Below are 21,676 nucleotides of genomic sequence, written 5' to 3' on the forward strand. Positions count from 1 at the left end.
TTCGTCTGTAAAGAAACGTGTTCGATACTCCGAAATTTGAATGATCGAGGGTGTAGTATTCTCTAAATAAGGACCAGCGTTCCATGCGTATGAATGGGCAGAGCCGAACACGGAGACACATGCGCGCGCTTCGAAAATCAAAATCAATGTGGCCCTCCCCTCGGAACTCTACACCGGCCTTGCTCCGGTTGCCCACGCCCTTAGTGTGCCTCGTACTTCCGTCGCGGACGCATCCTTCGTGCAATCATCGTTGCTTTGCGTCTTCCTCTTTCCCTCGCTCTGCTTCTTTTTCTCTTTCTCCTCCCTCTTTATCTCTCTTTCTCTCGCTTTCTCTCTTTCTCATTTGTATTCGTTCACTTACTCTTTCTCTCACGCATCCATACGTACACGGGTACATTATATAACATACACGCGGTCTGTCCTCCCTTGATCTCTGTGTCTACTTGTTGTGTTATCTCCCTCGGGTTTAGGTTCGGGTTCCAGTACGAGTACGACTACGAATTGCGAATTCGTGTTCGAATTCGAGTGAATCGAAGTAACAAGAATTGTGTCGATTATCGGTGAAACAGGGTGGTTGCTTACTCAACCTCGGATCTCTGGTGTTCAATGATCAGTTCGGAATACTTTCTGTACTGATGCACACAAGATTTTCTACCCATGCTCATGCTATGTATATCTACGATTTTCTCGATATTGGATTTAGTGGCATAAATTTGGTGAAGTAATAGAACGTTTACGGTTGGTTCGTGTAGCCTCAGTTTCATGTTTAAGCGTAACTTTGCTGTCGGTACAGTTTCGAATATTTCAAGCTTACACGAGCCACGAGATATTTCGATGGATTTCTGTTGCCTTTCATTTTGGTTCGTGTGAATATTATCAGCCGATCGTTATTCATGGTGTTTTCTTGTGACGTGTTATTTGATAACAGTATTTGGCCCTTATTGATCGAACTATCGGGTTTGTTTTTTTCCCTCGAGGCTTTTACCTTTAATAATCTCTCTTCCCTTTCGAGTTAGTAGAATAATTTCGGCATTTCTAGTATCATAAGAAACCTATTTATCACTTCCTCTGCATCCAAAACCGTTGAACCTAATTTGTATTTTTTTCCAGCCCCTATCATTGATTTCCCACCACGCCTAATATCCCGTTTATTCTTATTGAAATATTTGCACCGTTACGTCCTCTATTATATTTGAATATTTTTATTTTCTTTGTTAAGCATTAGACTTTTGACGCACAAAAGTAATGAAACGACCATAAACAACGAGCGAAATGTAATATGTGTCGTAGAGTTAAGGGACAGATAAATTTTATTCAAGTCCATGTCCGATGGTATGTCCGAATACACTGGAAAAGGTAAATAGCTTTAAAAATTTGCAAATCACAGTAATAATTATTACTAAATTTACACATTCATGGTTGGGTTAGAACGTTTGATTGGTAGAACTTATTCGTAAATTAATATTATCGTTTAGTCCGAGACAAACTGATAGCATGCTAAATATTCTTGTTTATTTCTGAAGATAACTGAAAGGGAATGTACAGTTTGCACACCCCATGTATGTATTGCACACCCCATTAAGTGTAAACATACTGGAAGGCACTTTTGTGGAACATGGTTCATAGAAGTTATAGAAAAATGTGTAAATGGATAAACTGGAATAAATGGGAGCGTGGGATATACTTGATGGGATACAATTATATGTACCACACTTGAGGTGCCTGTGCTTATTAAGATTTTTCTTAGTCGTTATCCACCAGTTTACAAAGTCGCAAGTATAGAGTACTGGTTCAGCAAATATGCAATGCGGTTATTTCCCAAGAAATCTTGAACGTGTGATTTAATAATAATTATCGCTCGTTATGTACGATGTTTTAGAATTACAGGTGAAAACTTATCTATTTAATAGAGTTCATGATGAGAGACAAGAGTTCTAGTAAATATACACTTACGAACATAAGAAAGAACATAGATTTTTCCTGGTTTGAAAAAAAAAACAATACGGATTATGAAGTGACACAGATAATTGAATATTATGTGTACGTAATAAAAATTGTTTCGAATATGTAATACAGAGATCTATTTTAATAGCCATGAGGAGAGACAAAACAAAACAGTTCATGCAGAAATTAGAAAACTATTAGTGGTACTTTGGATATGTCAAGTATTATAATGGTCTGAAGAGAAAAGCGAAACATAATTTGAAATTAGTAAAGGGGTTTTTCACGCAAGGAAATAGTAATGTCATTAACTCGACGAGTCGGTGTCCAGATTCGAACTACTTAGAATACAGATGGAATTATATGACTGTTACGAAATTCATTCGTAACCTAATGAAGCAGATTTAACACAACAGATTAGGAGAATACGGTATTAAATGCTCGGTGTTTTTTGCATTAAATTAATTAAGTCAGTGCCTGCTAGATGGCAAGCTATAAAGTCTAAAAGTTTTCCGACACTTTATATTAATGTACCAGGGAGGTTCATATTGTTATGTTCAATTATTGTTACTAATTACATGAATGTAACTTGGGTAAAAATTGCTTTTTACCACTGAGATAGTGGTGTTTTCATGCACAGACAGTTCTAATCGTTGCCTGGCACTGGCGTGTTTTCACATTGAGACTATGTTGGACACAATGAAAAGTATTGTCTGACAATGCGACTCCTCGAATGTTTGTTTTACAAACAAAGCGACATAGATGACAGCCGAGACCGATAAAGCCTGCTTGTGGGATGAGTTATCCACTAATGAAAATGGAAATTGGTTGTCCTTCATTAGATATTTATGGAAGTATGACCACTGGATTGACAACGCCCTCTCGATGAAAATGAATTCAACTCACTCGGACTGTTTTTCATCGTATGTGATGAACAATTGATATACAAAATTCAAAAGTGATTCGAATTACATATAATTAGAAATTGTAGTCTATTCGGATTTATTTTCATTGGAAAATCATGCATTGTTAAAACTCTAATGACGATGGAAAATATGGAAGTTTCAGTATTTATTAGAGCGAGTATTGGTTACAAGCGCGAAGATAAGCTAGGCAAATTATTTGACAATAGCGATCACGGGAAATGGCACGATAAACATCGAACAGTTTTTTGATAAACTCGCTACCAGTTCAAGCATTAAACGTTCCCTCGACAAATTTCATTCGTATTTACTTTCTACGTTTATATATGCGAAATTAATATATAAATGATAGTTCCTTCTATATTCGTAACGTAAGAAGTACATATTGAAGAAATCAATAAAATATATTAAACAATTCATGACTAACTGTTTTGGTTTTTAACCTTTGTTGGCAAGTATACCTACGTCTGCAAACTAATATTTTTGACATATACAGCTTTTTATGTTGCAAGCCATTATTTACCCGATGAAGCGGTTTGAGCGATCACATGTATCTGTACCCGGCAAAATTGATACAGCTTCGGACTAGGCAGTCAGAAACTCGATTTTTTTGTTGTATTTTTCGCAAGTACCACCTTTCCCGAGTAAAATGCCATTTGGTTTATGTTGAAATTCGCAAAATTAAGGATTTTACTGGCGAAAAGGTCGAGCGCATCATAAACCGTTTCTGCGCGCACGCAGGTAGACTAATTCCTCTTTCGAAGCTTTAAACGCGTTTTTCTCGGAATCATATATCCTCTTCGTTTTGCAGTGGTTGCGAAAAAATGGAGGTACAAGTCGATTTGAAACAAAATTCAGCATATGTGAAACATATCTAGTTACGACCTGAACCTACGCGTAAGTCTGTGAAAACTTCTGTTTTGACAAAAAAAAAAAAAAAATAAAGTGGCTCTTTTCCCTGGCGAAAAATCAAGTTTCTTTAGAATTTGCCGTTTTACAGCCGCCATTTTTATACTTTCGTTTTTTTTTCTTTTTCAATGGGTTCAGGGCAGAATGGGGGTCAGGGCAAAGTATGACTTTCAGAGGATATTTCACAATTCAATTTCTTACGGCCAGAATTACTGCAAAATTACAGCGGCTCCAGAAAAAAACACCTATATATCAGGCAACTGTAGCGCTGTCATACATATGTATATATTATTCAAATAATTTTTTTACTGTTTATAGTATTAACAAACATTACCCAAAAGTACTAGTCACAATTTGTATTCATCTCCTTGTAATTAATTCGCAAAAAATACTTGATTTTCGAGCGATCTGACTGCCTAGTCCCCTTAAGGGGGTAGGTTACCATACATATGTATATATTATTCAAATAATTTTTTTTTTACTGTTTATAGTATTAACAAACATTACCCAAAAGTACTAGTCACAATTTGTATTCATCTCCTTGTAATTAATTCGCAAAAAATACTTGATTTTCGAGCGATCTGACTGCCTAGTCCCCTGAAGGGGGTAGGTTACCATCGATAGCCCAAAAATCAAGCCCTTTTTCAAACGCAATTTCTGCAGCAATAAATGAATATATAGTGTACTTCCATTTTAATTTTTAATCGCCATTTCGTTAACTTTGATATAAAAAAAAAACAATTTTAATTGTATTTATATAAATAGAAGTTGTAAATACACATGCAATAGCGTGTACGCGATGACGCGCCGTCTGATGGCGAACATTATTCCGGACAGGTGAATTAACTAAATCACAAAGCAAAAGCGTTTTTATAATTTCTAAGACCGTCTCTAGCAGAATTTTGATAAAATATTAATACACTCTTTAATGTTGAAATATATGGTTTTATTAATTTTCTGTATGAAAAATATTTTTTATCTTTCTTTTAAGAATTAATAATGAATATGCCGTCTCAACACATTGTGGGAAATAGTTTCCTGCTTCTCCCTGTAAACATCCCTTCAAATCGTTGGAGCGGTTTTCGAGATTTTATTTTCAACGTTGTAGAAAATGTAGTTTATGGGCAATCGTGTTTAAAGTTGTACATGCAGTTTTGTCGTACTTTACGCATTAATAATTGCTACTTGCGGATTTCAATCGATGCCTGATCCATACATTACACCTTCCTTCAATATATTAAGGTCTTCTATGGCCTTTCTTTTTCTTCTGATTTTAATTCTGCCTTCTTTCGTCGTAAGTGAGGCACGGTGATCAGCGGAAGTTACGCGGATATTATTTGAAGTTTCTTTAAAATCTTTAACATACGTGTTGCACCATCATTGTATGTACATACGGCAAAATATGCCGCAAGATTTGTTTTTCAACACCACAAATAGTAGTATTCGGTGTGACTTTCCACGCTCTAAAGTTGCGGGTTTCGTTTCGATTTTTAGAAAATCCTTCGAGGAGGATATCCTTCGAATTCTTATTAGTCAACTCTTCATAACCTGGCTTTATCGCTGCCTGGACATCAGGATGTAATGGTGGCTAAAGATACTCTTTAAGCTTTCTAAATTATGTTGTGGGAACAATTTTTTAAAAAAATTGTTCTAAAAATTTTAGAACCTATTTTTCAAAATTCAGTAACTGCTTCAGAAGTTGACTATCCTTGAAAATGACGTTGAAATGGTGTTCAATCATAAGGAGCTAATAACCTCCGAATTTTTTTACCTGAACCGTACACCTGTTCTCAACAAAATCGTAACGAGGAACACACTAGTCACCTTGATGAAAATAAACGTTCGCCAATACTATTCATAATTCACTTCACACATGAGTGTTTGAAAGTTTTGTTGGTAGATGGCTTGGCACGTTAAGGGGAGGTTCCGGTCTAAAAGTCTATTTTTTTTTTATTTCATTTTTCGAATGTTTAACATTTTAGGAATACGTGTTTAGAATGATTTTTTGAAATTCGTAAAATTCCCGAAGTTATAGGCATTTGAGTAGCGGCAAATGCATGGGTAACAACCGGCCACTCGGCACTCACGTAAAACTTTAAACGTGTTTTTCTCGAAACAGTGTTCTCAAAACGGTGGGACCTGTATCTCAAAAATTTATTATCCGATTCGACTGAAACATTTTTTACTTTGAAGAATATACTTCTGGCTAGGAGGGAAACCAGAAAAAGATACAAAAAATTGAAAATTTATAATTTTCAAAGCCGTTGAAACGGTGACAAATATAGGGAAAAAGTGATTTCAAACTTCAAGTGTTGTTATTTTCTAAAAAAAAAATATTATGTTTGTATTTTTTTCTGGTTTCCCCCCTAGCCAGAAGTATATTCTTCAAAATAAAAAAAGTTTCAGTCGAATCGGATAATAACTTTTGGAGGTATAGGTCTCACCGATTTGGGTGATTTTTTTTTACGCCTTGACTTTAACGACTCCCCAGTGCCGTCTGCAATGATTAATTATAAAACAAAAAACATATTTCTTTAATTTAAGACATTCTTAATACAATGTAAAAAGTCCCATTAAATTATATGTAGTAGTTTTCCTTTAATTAATTCCTAAAGATCACCTATTCTTTGGGGGGGGGGGGGGGGCTCTAGACCGGAAGGTCCCCTTATCTGCACTTCTTCTAAAAGGTCGTCATTCCTAAAAACCATATTTTTCCGGTTTTTCTAAAAATTGGTCAACTACTGATACATGGTCAGCTAACTGGTACCCATTAGCTTAGTGTGATATTTCTTTTATTTTTTCAATTACATATTAGAGGTTGCTACCAGGCATTCAATTTTGTGTGTTTTAAGAATAACAATTACAATTTTCTTTGTAACGTATTATAGGGCAGACCGGGTATGGTTGCCCCATTTTCTTATTTTGATTTATTTATGGGTTATGGCTGCAGGGAAATTCATTCAAACTTAGATTAATATAAACTACGTACGTCCGACTATATAAAAAAAAATTGGTCCTGTGGATTTTGCCAACTAAATTAGGAGCTAATTCACATTATTTGCAGGAACTATTTTGTGACAATATACACCGAGGTCGGGTTGGTTGTCACAGTATCTGGGGTTGATTGTCACACATTTGGATAGCTAAGTTTATGAATAAAAAGTCGATTCAATTAAGAAAGTAATATAATTTTTTATTGTATTTCTGACAATATCGCGCTAGAGTGCGGTAATTTATATTATAACCCTTTGCAATCCCTCTTATTGTGTAATTGCCCTTTATAACCTCTCTTGCCGCACGTAACATTAATTCCGGGGTCACCTCAGCTCTGGGCGTCTTCTTCTTATAAGTTTGCGGCATTATTATTGAGAACTGTTGCCAAACAAACAAGAAAATAACATCACATGATAGGTACAGCAAGTTACACCGGGATTAGTTGTCACATGCGGCAAACACCTAATCCCAAATGTTCTGTGACAACTTGCCCCAAACCGTTAAACAATTTCACCTCTCTATTGATGTATTAAAAAATTTAAAAAATGCCAAAAATAATTATAGTTAGTTAGAAAAAAACTCTAAACTACGAGAATAATGCAACAATGTTATAGTCAATACGAAGAAACAACCTATACTTACAGGATAGACAATACTGCGTAATTACTTCGAGCGCACGAAAACAAACAATGACACATTGTGTCTCCGTGCGATTCCACAACGACTTGTGTGATGCGGGAGGAGGCGGCGATATGTTTACGCATCGCCATGGATTATCAGTACATTCATATTGTTTATAGTTTCTTTGATATAGCGATTGTGACAACCTACCCGTGTGACAACCATACCCGGTCTCCTCTACAGGGTGTTTAGACATCTGGTTGACACTTCGTTCGTTCGTAAAAATTTAAAGTTATGTCTGGGAAACCACGGGACAAGTCAGGCGGAGGGTCGAGCAGTTGTAGTCTAAGCCACTGTCGCACGGCTCTGGAACGTTTCATCAAAAATTGAAGGGTATCGTTGAATTACCTCAGACCTGCCTACACGCTAAAATCCATTGCGTCCATTATATCCACTGCAATCTATTGCCCTATCGAGACACGCGCGCAGAAATCCCACAAAACAGAATCACACCACCAACAAAAAAATACAAAATATCACATCTTTTGTACTAAAATGCGTGAAAAAAAAATTAAAAAAGAAGACAAGTTTACCCGTACTGAACACGCAAAAGAGATCAGCTTTACACGCACTCATAAAATTAAAACTGACAACTCTTAATGATTGTCCACTTCGCGACATGTCGATGCACGTTGAATTAAATTAATATCGGCAGAGCTAGGTTGAATATGAGGATCGCCAAAACGAAAACAGTTGAATGAGTTTATTTGTATGCTTGCTTGGTTGATGTGCCGCGTTCGAAGCATTTGATGAGACTGACGTCTCCGTCGGTCAACCCCTAAACTGATGCAGAGAAAGTTAAAGTATTTTTAAACTGTAATAAATATAAAGCAACTTTGAACCTCCTAACACATCTGGGGTTATAAAGTAATTTGTCTCATAGTTACCACAGCTCCTCCGATATTAAGTTATCTGAACGAGCATCGACACGTCGCGAAGTAGACGAACATTCAGTGGACCCGCTAATTTATATCGAAAAACTGACTTTAAATTTACTTATTAAGAATTACTAGTTTCAATTGTCTGAGTGCGTGAGAGCCTGTTTTTTTCGTGGCGCGTTTTATTGCAAGTAAATTTGATGTACATAATTCTTTTACTTCCTTTGTGGGTTTCAGTGCGGGTAAATTTATGTTCTTTTTTAAATTTTTTACACGTTTTAGTGCAGCAAATCTAATATTTTTCTTCTTTTGGAGGTGGTGTGATTCTTTGTTTAGTGTGATTTTTGGGCGTCTGTTTCTCTGTAGCACAGTAGACTACAGTGTATCTATATATTGGCAGCAATGGATTTTAGCATGTGGGCAGGTTTGGGGTAATTCGAAGATACCTCTTAATTTTTTATTAAGTGTCGCAGAATCGAGTGGCCATGCCGATTATCGCGTCACAGCTACTCCAAGGTAAATGACCCCGTGCGACAGTGGCAATGATCAGCCCTGCTCGACCCCTCGCCTGACTTGTCCCGCGTGCGCCGTTGCACGCGGGTTGCCTGCTTTTAGGCATAGCTTGAAATACTTATAACTAACAATCCAAGCCTCGACCGCTATGTCATTATTCTTGATTTTCGTCTTATTCTCGTGTCCAGAAATATTCCTTAAATTTATACACACGTGTACAGATCGCGTAATATAACTTTGCCTCCGAGCCGCGGCCAGCGGCGACTGAGCTGAACACTCGGTACCTTTTAAACACATTTAGGTACTTAAAATTAAAATATTAGTATAAAGTAAATTTGTGAACCAACAATTTTTGAAAATAGCACAATTCGTATTTATAAAAATCTAGTTATAATGTTTACTGGTCAGAGGGGTGGGGGGGGGGGGGCAAGACAGCTTGCCATGTACTATTCTGGAGGAGGAATTTCGATACAACCCCTGGGAATAAGTTTGGAACCAAACGCAAAGATAGAAACTAACGAGAAATACTAATATTTTTTATATATATATAATGCAACGGTATACATATGAAAAGCATGGTAATGTTAAATTGGTCTATTTTAAAGTAAAAAAAATAATTATGAATTTCGTTTATTATGCAATCAAAATATTGAAGAAACAAAATATTACTTGAATTAAGTATAGAACATTAAGAATTTACTGTGAAATGAACAATAAGTTATTAAATATTTATATTACCTAGTATTTGCTGACATTTGTAATGCATATTAGTTAGTAACTTCATGGATTTCATCCCATTATTCTCTTTTCAATAACCTTTTCCTGCACTCGGAATCATAAGAAAACGAATGTGAATTTGATATTCCAAAATTTATGCTTTGGTCATTGTTTAGGGGAAAGTGGGGTTTAACCGGGTACCAAATGTATTTTTCCTGCTAGCATAAAGTCAGACGGCAAAATAAACTTTGGACTCCGCTAGAAATCTTAATTGGACCTTACAGAATCAGAAAATGAGAGTTCTTATATGAAAAAAACTATTTGGCTCACAGGAAAATAATTTTTCTCGAAAGTATGCAAGTATCTGGTTTTACCCTATACGTGTGCGTAATACCGGGTACCTATTAAAAAACGCATCAAATATGATATAATTATAAAACCTTTATTACTGTTATTTTTTACAAATATTAATTTGTATATAAATTTATTTTAATTTATTTAGTGAACAGAAATCACAAATAAAGGTTACGTCGCCCTCCTCAACACTTGTGCAAATCTCATGAGCCCCCCCCCCCCCCCCCCCCGTGGCCTCAACGTCAGCATCGTCTTGAGCGTGTTTCACGTTGATGTTGGCAGCTTCCAATTTTTGAGACAGCATAGCAATAAACCTACTCTTGTTCTTTCTATGCGCACTATATGTGCTACATCCATTGATGCTGACGTTCTCATTGCTCCGACGGAAAAAACTCGTAGCACCTTTTTTGTAGAGAATTTCCTAAGCTATAAATTGTATAATAACTATTTTTGTCGCAAAGCTGCTAGATAACGAGATATTTGCGAAAAACAGTTGTTTTTTTTCAACCCTCTGTAAAATATTTAGCGGCGGTCGGATTGATGGGGACTTTTAACATATTGTTTAAAACGACCAAATAAAGGCCCATACCAAAATTTAGCTTGGTGAGATTTATTCCGAAGACAGATTCTAATTTCACTGGACTAATACATAGAACCGGGTACCCGGTTTTGCCCCATAATTAAATACCCGGTTTTGCCCCAAATGAGGTGATTTACTAAACATTAAATATTTACACTTCAACATGCGACAAAGAACCGGGTAAAACGTCGAAATACTGTGTAAAGTCTACAGAATACAATGCAGTACTTACCGTAATAGATTCCTTAAATCCAAGTGGTATAAAAAAGGCAATTCACCAACGCAACACTGGAACTTTTCAACTCGAAATTTTTAAACTTCTCTGAATGAAAAACTACGACGGTCTTTGTTCTGTGATTGATCTCATACCGTCGTGAGGTCCACCCGAATGTAACACCATACGTTGGCTGCATGTCGCAGCTCTTGTCTTAGAAAAACAATGGTACCTGGAATGATCCGCGTACCCGGTTTTGCCCCACTTTCCCCTACTGCTCCCCCGCTTACTCCAGAGTTTCGGTCACGTGCGACACGTGAGCAACACGGTTCCAACCATAGCGACAAACATAGCAAAAAAAATAAACCTTAGTTTTTCCATTTTGGATGACTAGAACAGTGCTCATATCAACGCCCGTTGGAAAAGAGTTTCCCGAAGCAGCTTTCGCCACCGACTATATCTATATATATATATATGCGATAAAAAAGATCAACAAAATTCTAAGTATTAAACGGGCAGTTACACTAGTGTACTACTTTAAGTAAAGTTAGAAAACCCTACGTGCTTTGTATAGATCTAGAAACAGTCTAATTTATTAATTCTTTTACAAGGACGACACAAGGAAAAGGGTGTTCAGTTTTCTCGGATGTTTCGGAATGCCATATAGGACATTTTAACTAAGGATGCGTGAATATTTTAAAAATTGAATTTTATGCACGACCTCAATACACGCTTCTAATGTTCCAAGTGGTGACCTGCAGCACGGATATTTATATATGTATATAAAATTCATTTTCTGTTTGTGTGTTCGCAATACAAATTAACACGGCTGCTCGTTTAAATTTGGCACATTTGTTCTACGCGTTTGAGCGGAGGTCATTGTACAGATTTCGTTGACCTCGTCCACTTTTACGCTCTGTTATTTAATGAGAAATGAATACTCGCGTTGCGTTCCGATAGGGGCGCACAGTGGGACAACGTGTACAAATTTCCGGACATGGGCGAAAATATGATGTACCTTTTTTTATATAATTATATGAGCATTATCCTTGAATACTAATGAATGCGAAATTATGAAAAATAAACTTTTTAAACATTTTTAATCCTAAATTTTTAACAGTAAATACGTTCTATTCGGGAGACGGCCGTCATATTAATGTAAATAATTAGTATTATAGTAATGAAACAAATTTCTACCATCATATTACACATTGGAGTTGATTTTTAAGAAGTTGTTAATGTGAAAGAAACCCAAAATTGAATGATTTTATTTATGTTTTTCAACCTGTCAAAAAAATTTTTTTTTTTTTTGATTTCAAGAAATGCCCGACATTGTCCGAAAAATGGTTTATACTCATATAATCACTAAACAGTCTAGTTTTACAAAATGCAAACTTCATCTACGACCAGTTGCGACCTTGAGCAGAATTAATGAAATTGTGTATGCACGTGGGATGAAACAAGTAAATATTGTATCTGGACATGCCTTTTCTTGTACCCAATTGAGAATGTTTTTATGATTTCTTTATAAAAATAAATATAAATATGATATAGTGAAGCATAATTCATAAATTTAAGTTATTATTATTAATGTAAGTTAAACCTTAATAAATAAACGACTCAAGTATCGCATCGTTTTCTTAATTTCTTAAAAAAAAATATATGTTTTAGATATAGATTTGGGCAGTCGAAATTATGATCAAACGTAATATTTATATTTTATATAGAATACTATGTATAAATTGAGACAAGGAAACACACTTTTCAATATTTGTATTTATTTCTGTTTCATATAAATATTGGTTCTATGTGGTTGAGGCTTGTCAGATTCACTGTCCGTGTCTACATCACATTCTGGTATGTTCCGCATGCCCATTAATTCTTCTAAATTTTCTTCATTGACTTCTTGTTTTAATAAAAAAAGTGCTTGAGGGAACAGTAACTACTTTATCTTTTGTCTACAAGTGTGTGATCTACTGTTAGAAATTAGAGTAGAATATTTACTTTCGATTTATATTTTTTGAGCGATTATTAGTATAAGGTCAACAAAAAATGACAAGATAGTGTGTTACGTGTGCAATATTTATGCCAATTTTGATGAAGATATGATTCGTCACATACGACAAATTTGAATGTCCAGCAATTTATAGGTTTTGTCCCACTGTCTGTTTTACCTTCCTTTCTCATATTCATTTTTGCAGAAAATAATAGTTAATCTATTGAATAATAGTTTCTAATCTCTTCTACTCGACGAAAACAAGACAGAACTATTTTACAATTTGCTCAATATTCAAAGTCCCATAACTTTGCTAAAATTCATCCAAAGTTGATAAAACAAAGACCATTTTAAAGTTTGAACTTTCTAATTTTCGGTTCTATAAATCAATTTTATCGAAATGTGTGTCCAGGGGGTAAAATCCGCCCTCGAAGAGGAGTGTGCGAAACTGCAAAAATTGGTTGATGTTTGTCAAATGTTAGAGAGTGCAAACAATATTTTTTGCACTTTTTATGTTCACTGTCTGAAAATATGATCATTTTCATTTAAGAGAAGTTAAACCTCATCGAAATAGGATGTTTTGTAACATCATGTCCGAAGATGTCTACGTTTTGTCCCGCTGTGTGGCGCGGCGTGACGAGCTGGGGTAGAGCACTAAAGGGGTACGTATGCGCATCCGCAATATTGGGTCCTCCGGAAAGAGAAGATTATTGAGTACCCGCCTTTTTGGGTATTGTCACTGTATAAACAAAATATGCGTTGTTGATATTGATGCATAGTAGCACGACATTATTAGAGTATTTTATTACATTTAAGTTTATATTTGGTTTATAAAGCAAATTTGACAATACTCAAAAAGGCGGGTACTCAATAATATTCTCTCTCCAGAGGACCCAATATGGCGGATGCGCATACTCACCTCTTTAGTGCTCTAGCTACCAGGGGCCATGACCGTGATGGAAACACCGGTTCACGTAAGATCATCGAAGTTAAACATCATGGGGCAGCGTACTGGGGAAAGATGGGTGAGACCACCTGTCTCCCGGTGCGTTGCTGGGACCCGAAGGAGAGAGGAGGGAAAAAGGAAAAAAATGACTTTATTACCGTTCGTTGGGCAATATAAGCGAAATGCTTGAAACGCCATCCTGCTGTGTTAGAAACACACAGGAAAAAAAAAATACAAATACAAAAATACACACTCTAGCTAGGTTAGACGTTGTAAGTGAAGTTGGTTACAGATCACGTGGGTCCGTCCTTGTGCATTGCAGTACCGCGATGTCACCACCAGGTAGCGAAGCTTTTCACGCGTTTTCTTGCGAAAGAACTGGATTACTGCGGATATATATGTTAGAATGATCGTTGTGATATTTTGCGAATATTTGGATTTTAACTTTACCGGATAACACCGGGTATTTCAACTAAGTAGTGTGCTCTAAAGCGTTTCGATACGATTAACGCGGCACGTCAAATTTCACTTGGATCAATCGCGGAGCGGTTCTTCTTAAACGTCTTTCATATTTTCTCTGGTTGCTGGTATTTCATTGTACACTTGTCTTAATTTTCTCCACATAAAAAAGTTTCAAGATGTCAAGTCTGGAAAACGTGCGAGCCATTTGTGATTTCATAACCGACTAATCCAACGATCTCCAAAATTTCTGTTAAGAAACTCTGTTATATGTAGTCCGTGCACAATGAGCCGGACATCCGTCTTGCTGGTACCATGTGGATTGTCGTATGTACAGTGGAATATCTTCTAACAATTGTGCCAAATCTGCTGTTAAAATCTGCTTATACCTGCGAGTATTTAATATCCCATCAATAAAATAAGGACCAATTATGGTTTCAATATTAACAAGTCCGCACTAGAAAGTGGGGTACTCAGAAGGGAGGGAGCAAACAAAAAGGGGAAACAGGAAAAAGGAACATTTTGCTAGGAGATCGACGTCTCCCAAGGAACGGAGTATCAAACGTCCGAAAGACGGAGCGAGGCAAAGTATCGGAGTAAGTAAACTCGGCCCTCCCCAAAATAAAATCCGGATTGCGCCACTGGCACCAGACGTTTACAGCTCAAGGTCTTTGTTCGTCCACTTCCCTCAGCTACCGTAGATTTTCTACTGATCAATAATGTTCTGAAGATTAACTAGCCTATAGTTTGTAAAGTAAAGACTAACGTAAAGGGAACTCTATTCCGAGCGACCGTTTCTCGCTTTTTTCTTGCGGAAGCGGGGAGCGAATCGGAGGGACTGATCGCGAGCGAGGAACGGTACGATACTTTGTCTTGCTTCCTCTTTCGGACGCCTGATATTCCATCCTTTGCCTTTTTTTTACGTGGTGGAAATCTCTAACGGACACCTCAACTCTCGAGGCAGAGCCGAGGTTATGTGGGGCTTGCACCCACTAAAACCACCACGCTGACCGCTCACGGCAGAGGGAACGGACCCGGAAGATGGCCGTACTTACGCGAGACTCCAGAGTCCAGCGCTGTCCAGCGTAGGCACCTCTCACGCGCTTGCTTCCCCTTCGAATCTTTCTTTCTCGTGCCTTCCGTTGTCAAGGAGACCGCGAGACGCTACGAAGGCCGCCATGGCGGGCTAGGCGAGGTAGCGTCTTCGCGGCTACCGTCGCGCTATATTCCTGACGACGTGGATGAGATTGGGAGAACCCCGAGAGCACGCCTGCTCGACCTTGGATAACGATGCATTTGCAGCGCCACCCTCCAGAATCTCCGAACTCTGCCCGTGTTACCCAGGGTCGTCCCCTTCCCAAGGGGGAAGAGAAGTTCCCCCCGGGAGGTCCTGTTATATTCTAACACCGCGGCGAAGTTGCGGATCACGCGCCAACTTCGCCCCCCAACCCCGGTCGCTTCTGCAAGGCTTAACGGGCCCCCGCCCGCCATCACCCACGACTCGCCGGTGCCGCCAGCCGCTCTAAGTGCACTGCACGGGGGAAACGGACCCAAGCACAACCACCCGATCCACCCCCCACCCCTCTCCCCGTGGTCACTACTTTACCTCATCGGAGTCAGAATAAAGGTCGGTTTATACAGCCACCGAGCCGGGTCGTCCGTGCCGTGTCGAGCCTCTATGCTAAGCTTATAGACGGCCAGGAGCTACCGAGCTCGGTGGAAACTTGGCGGCTCCTCGTTGCCCGCTGGTCCCGGGCTCGGTGGCCGCTCGTTGAAACGACGAAATGCAACGCTGCTGGATTTTATGTTCCCAACGCGTAGTGTAAATCCTGGAGACGCGGTCGTGCCGGAGAGTTGGTCGAGTCTCCATATTTCAAACTCTATACGTAAAAACGCGTTAAAGTGCAGACCAATTACTTCTCTAGAAGCCAAATAGTTGAATGAATAGCGTCACTTCGCTTCCTTCTGTGTTTTTTTTTTGGATATATAGGCTATAAAAGTTAAATTGAGGTTACATTTAACCTTTTTTCTCAACCAGCGGTGTACAGAATCGTATTTAAAATGTACTGCTAAGTTTATTTTCGTTTAATGTTTGGGATAATAAGATAGTAGAGATATTGAGGGACAATGCAGCCAAAGTATTTGGCCGTATTAACTCTTCCTCTGAAAGCTAACGAGGAGACCATCTCTCGCTGCAGAAAACTTAGATGGCCAAGTTATGATTTTTTTTATTATTTTATTATTTTTTATTTAGTTTATTTATTCACTTTTGTATTCATTTGCCTTACTAATCGCCAGTAGGTAGTTCACTTTTTCTTTGATGTGTTCTTTACTTGTTTAGCGTAAATATATTAAATATCAATGAATCTGTAGTTGTATTCACTGATAAATAATTTTACTTTATTAGTTTTAATAGCCATTTTATATTAGGTCGACCGCGTCTCTCGGATTTACCCTACGTTTTGGGAACATAAAATCTAGCAGCGTTGCACTTCGTCGTCTCAACGAGCGGCCACCGAGCCCGGGTCCAGCGGGCAACGAGGAGCCGCCGAGTTTCCACCGAGCGCGGCGACTCCTCGCCGTCCATAAGCTTAGCATAGAGGCTCGGCCCGTCACGGCACGGCATGGACGGCCCGGCTCGTTGGCTGTATAAACCGACCTTAAAGCTGACTCCACGCTGGGCGGGAGACGACAGCGGCTGAATAAATCAACCCAAGAACCCCTACGCTGCCCGCTCGCCGCATCCGCCACCCAAAAATTGGGCGGTGACGGGAATCGAACCCAAACTTCCTCCTTACGAAGCAACCGGTGTTCACAACTACCCAACAGACTTCCTTAATCCGTCCTTTGCCTGACCGTGCGAGCATTACGCTCTTATGAAATGTGCGGAGCTGTTTTCGTCTAAGTGCTCCTACCCGTAGCCCACACCTGCCGCGCACGCAAAGGACGGAGTATCAAGTGTCTCGTACCGTTCCTCGCTCGCGTTCAGTCCCTCTGACTCTCTCTCCTTTCATCTCGCTCTAACCATCGCAGAACTGGAGTGAGCCAGAAGTGATGGAGATAGCGCCGAGCTCCAAACGTGTAGGACAAATCGAGCGTTTAACGTTTAAATTCTGTATGTATTGCGGACTCTCTACCCACACTCACTGTGGTTACGCGCTTGGTCCAAAGTTTGGATGTTGCTTTTAATTTTGAAGTTATAAGACGAATCATTATCACCCATTTTTGACACAATTTTCGTAACGCTCGACTTTTCGTACATGCCCCCCAGTAATGTTCCGCTTTTAAAGACGTATTCACGTCAATATGAAGTTGAGGCATTCCACACAAACTCGATCACTTTATCCACTGAATGTCACGGAATTTGTTCAAACTGAAATATAATGTAGTTCATATGAAATTAGGCGGGGGGGTTTAAGAAGTCATCATTTTGCTGGTCAAGGTTTGCAATTTTTGCCTACTTTCGTGAAACCGAGCTGTACTTATGAAATTTTATCTTGGAAACTATTTATCATATTGAGTTCATTCTTCTTTCATTTCAAATTAGAAGGTTTGGCCTATTCGTACCTATCTCAATGGTGCCATTTATACCTACAAAAGAATTTTATTAACCCAATCTTGGTCAGTGACACTTTTTTTATAATAATCAGATTTGTAAGTGCTTGACTGATCGTTGATTATTTGCTGAAAAAGTGTCATTGTTCGATGGAAAATACGAGACGGTGGTGGGTCTTTTCTATCAGGAGAGGATAATGATGGACATTGAGTAGGGTGGCCCTTCTTTATACGTCGAACTTTTTTCATATTTTTTTTTCAGTTCATAAAAAAATAATTCCTGGAAAAGTTTATTTTTATTAAACAACAGAAAAGTGTGTCTACCAGGCCTTAAAGTTTAGAATGCATCAATGGTTAGGATTTAAAGAATTTCTAAAAAATCGTAAACCTAATCGAAATTTTGTTTGAATAATATTAACAGAGCATTCAATTTTCTACAATTACTGATATATTTCATGACAGAATATGAATCAATTTAATACAGAATCAAGCGTTGAAATGAATTTGTTTAGAGATATAGTGCTCCACGATTTTATTTAAAGTGAAAAAACACCATCGAATTTGTAGTACAAGAAAAAATTATTTTTTAGTTTTTAGTGCATTTTAAATAAAATAGTTTCACTTAAATTTTTTTATATATTTTATTTATTTTAGATAATAGCGTTTGAATATAGAGAGGTCCGCAATACGCGCACACAGTACGGGTCTCACTATATTCAAACGCTGTTATCCAAAAAATTGTTAGAAGCACGAAAAAATTATATAGGTATACAATAATTGTAGAAAATCGAATGCTCTTTAAATAATATCTGTACAAAAATTCGATAGGGCTTACGATTTTTGAGAAATTCTTTAAATTCAAGCCATTAATGAATTCCAAACTTTGAGGCCTGGTGCGCACGCTTTCCTGTTGTCCAATTGCAATAAACTTTTTCAGGGATTATTTTTTTATGAAATGGAACCATACTGGTGGGTGGGGGGGGGGAGTAAAAGAACTTGGATGTTGTTAGTGTAAAGCTGTGGAAGCTTCTAATGTATCATTAAAAATATTACTTTCGATCACGTAGATTAGAATAATCAGACAGAATATGCTGCTACCTTAGGAGTTCGCTTTACAGCAGCATTACCCATCACTGGCAATGCCTCACCCTGTATGTGGGCGTCCGGTGAGAGTTCTGTTCTAATTTATTGATGTATATTATAGAATGATTGATATTGTATTAATTTAAATGGTTAAAGATTTGACAAAACACAGTTCTAAGCCAGTCAGGATTTTTTTGAGTGTTCGCTTCTACCGGTAAAATTTTGTCCAGGTCGGCTTGAGCTTTGAATAAAAGCACTTACGAAAAATTAAGGTAATTATTTACTTTAGGGTTTCATCACCGATTTTGATGAAATTTAGATATATTCTAAAACTCCACATTTTGAAGATTTCTATTTCTATACATGTTACCGGCGTTCGGCCTTAGTTTTCGCGATATTCATAAAAATATTTTTGTATTTATTCGGGATCAGGTACATGTGTGTTGATCGTTTCTGAAATATCGGTATAGGTATAAAGCTAGATTTTTCGACCGCCAGAGGGATCCGCAGCTACGCGTATGCAATTAAAAAAAATTGTAAAAAATTATATTTGCAGTCCATACTATTTACATACACATATTAGCGTCTAGCTTCTACCCTCTCCCCTCCCCCCCCAGAAATCTAGCTCCATACCTATACCGATATCTCCTGATATACTGACAATGAGCCATAATACAATTCCGCGACACTATGCGGTTTGTTAAGAGCCACAGACGAGATATTTAACGAGTCTGTTCTATATTTGTGATTATGCCTGACGAATCTAGCAAATCTAACCCAAAACTGACTCAATTTATAAAACCAAAGCAAGAAATTTAAAAAATATTTTTGCGAATATCTCGGGAACTAACAAGGTGAGGGGGGTTTTGATGAGCCTTGCCACGATGGATCTATGTCCAAAATAAGTAAATGGTGTCCGAGCGTTTAAGCCAATAGGCCTTAATAATAGAGATATTTACATATAAATTATTAAACATTTCATGGTGGCCGTGGGGTTTTAGTGGGTGAAAATCCCGCACTACCCTGGTGCCCCCGAGAGATTCCCCTCTGGAGGCGTCAGGGTGCCTTGAAAATTTTCCCACCTTAAAAAGGCACCCTGACGCCTCGAGAGGGGAATCTCATTTATTATAATTTATTTATTACAATTATTATAATTTATAATTTTGTTCTTTAACATGGGGGAATCTTCAAAAGGCACCCTGACGCCTGTGCTCCCCTTGTAAGACCGAGCAGCCGTAACATGTATAGGAAAAAGTTGTTTAAAAGTTTTACAACATTTCTAAATTTCATCAAAATCGGTGATAAAGCCCTAAAGTAAATAATTACTCCCTTTATAAAAAAATATAAACATTGCAATTTTTGTTATTATACAACAGGCATGTTCAACAGACATGCATCCAAGCATCAGGTTCCCACTTCTCGGTAAACGGTCTCGTAATGGGGTTACTCGTACACTGTCAATGTGGAGCAGCTTTTCTCAAAGTGGGCGCTACCGCCCCCTGTGGTGCGTTTAAATTATCTAAGGGGGCATTAGGAGTAAAGGGGGCAACAGGAGGGCATTAGACATAAAGGGGCGGAAAGGGGGGCGATTAAGATTTGAATAACATGAGGTTGCACATGATTACCCAACAGAGTTCATTAAATATGAAAAATTGTAAACGCATACACGCAGATTTTCTTATATCAATTGAATACTTTTTACATCAATTATATCAATTATATTCGACGGACTGCAACTTTAGAATGCTGTGAATAATCGTAACACACAATGTTGTATTACGGCGATAGTATCCTAGACGCTAGAGTTATTTCGCACGGCGATATGTGTATGCATTGCGATTCACGTATGAACCTGGATCCAGACTTGAATGCGTATACGTTGAGTAGAACTGAGCGCGCACGAGTAACGCATGCGGAGGGTTTCCAAATTGCCACCTATCTTTTCTCGTGTGCTTCTGTGCTAAACTCGCTCCGTCCTCATTGCAAGCGTGTTCATACTCAAGAGATAAGACGGATCCCTATCCGTCTAGAATTTAAAAGGAGGGCGACGCGGACGGATCCATGCGCACTCACCGAATTACCTGTTTTAAATAGAACATATTTCGGATATTGGAACAGGGGAAGTGACACAAATATTACGACATAAGGACTTTGGCCACTTTCAAGATCAAAAAATCGTCATCTGTTTATATCAATTGGCGCCGCTGCTCGGTATTGAAACGAGCTTATTGCTCCGATTGCTGACCAAATGTCCCAAAATACAGGTGGTATATTGCAGGGACATATTTCGCCCAAGCGATGAATATCTTTAGATGTAATAGAAACTTTTACAAAACTGTATACATCTCTTTGGGGTAAATGACTGTGACAAAAATGGAAATTTTTTAAAGAAAGACTCCGACCTCACAAAACTGCATTACAAACATCTAATAAATGAGGTATTATTAACTTTAAAGCCAATGAAAGCTAATACATTCATAATCACAATTTAATCCTCGTTCGAAGTTTGACATACAAAATGCAACATAAAAATCCAAATTTATCCTTCTCAATTAAAACAAAAAACAATTAGGCTCAATTTTTACCGAGCCGTCAGTTTCGAGTGTAGGACTACGACTTGCAGATCGAAGAGTTGAAATGAGTTATTTAATCGAATATGGTATCACAACGTTTATTTAATTCGTTATAACCAACGCAGATCTATGATGCGAAATGCAGCTTACATTATTTTACAAATAATGTTGGATACATTCTTTGAAACCATACTCGACTTGCTCATTTCAACCGTGTGATCTGTAAGTCGTAGCCCTACGCTCAAAACTGACGGCTCAATCAAAATTGAGCCTATTTGACTTTTTTTTTAAATATCTCGAAAACTTCAACAGCATCGTTATTTGTTTTGTTTTCGACCGCCGCGATGTATTTATAGAAAC

At 37.9% G+C, this 21,676-nt stretch overlaps 1 protein-coding gene across 8 annotated transcripts in view; it reads left to right on the forward strand.

Annotated features, from left to right (window-relative positions):
- The first annotated feature begins 215 nt into the window (after positions 1-215).
- Machr-a (muscarinic Acetylcholine Receptor, A-type) overlaps positions 216-21,676 on the forward strand; it is a 200,745-nt gene continuing 179,284 nt past the window's right edge. For 4 of the 8 annotated variants that reach the window (XM_076810385.1, XM_076810388.1, XM_076810386.1 and 1 more), the window contains exon 1: positions 216-1,356. The gene's annotated coding sequence lies outside the window, so the exon portion shown is untranslated. The remainder of the gene's footprint in view (positions 1,357-21,676) is intronic. The other 4 variants (XM_076810387.1, XM_076810389.1, XM_076810390.1 and 1 more) reach the window with 4 other exon arrangements.

This window comes from Andrena cerasifolii, chromosome 4, assembly GCF_050908995.1.
Source record: "Andrena cerasifolii isolate SP2316 chromosome 4, iyAndCera1_principal, whole genome shotgun sequence".
In the NCBI taxonomy this organism is placed as follows: Eukaryota; Metazoa; Arthropoda; class Insecta; order Hymenoptera; family Andrenidae; genus Andrena; species Andrena cerasifolii.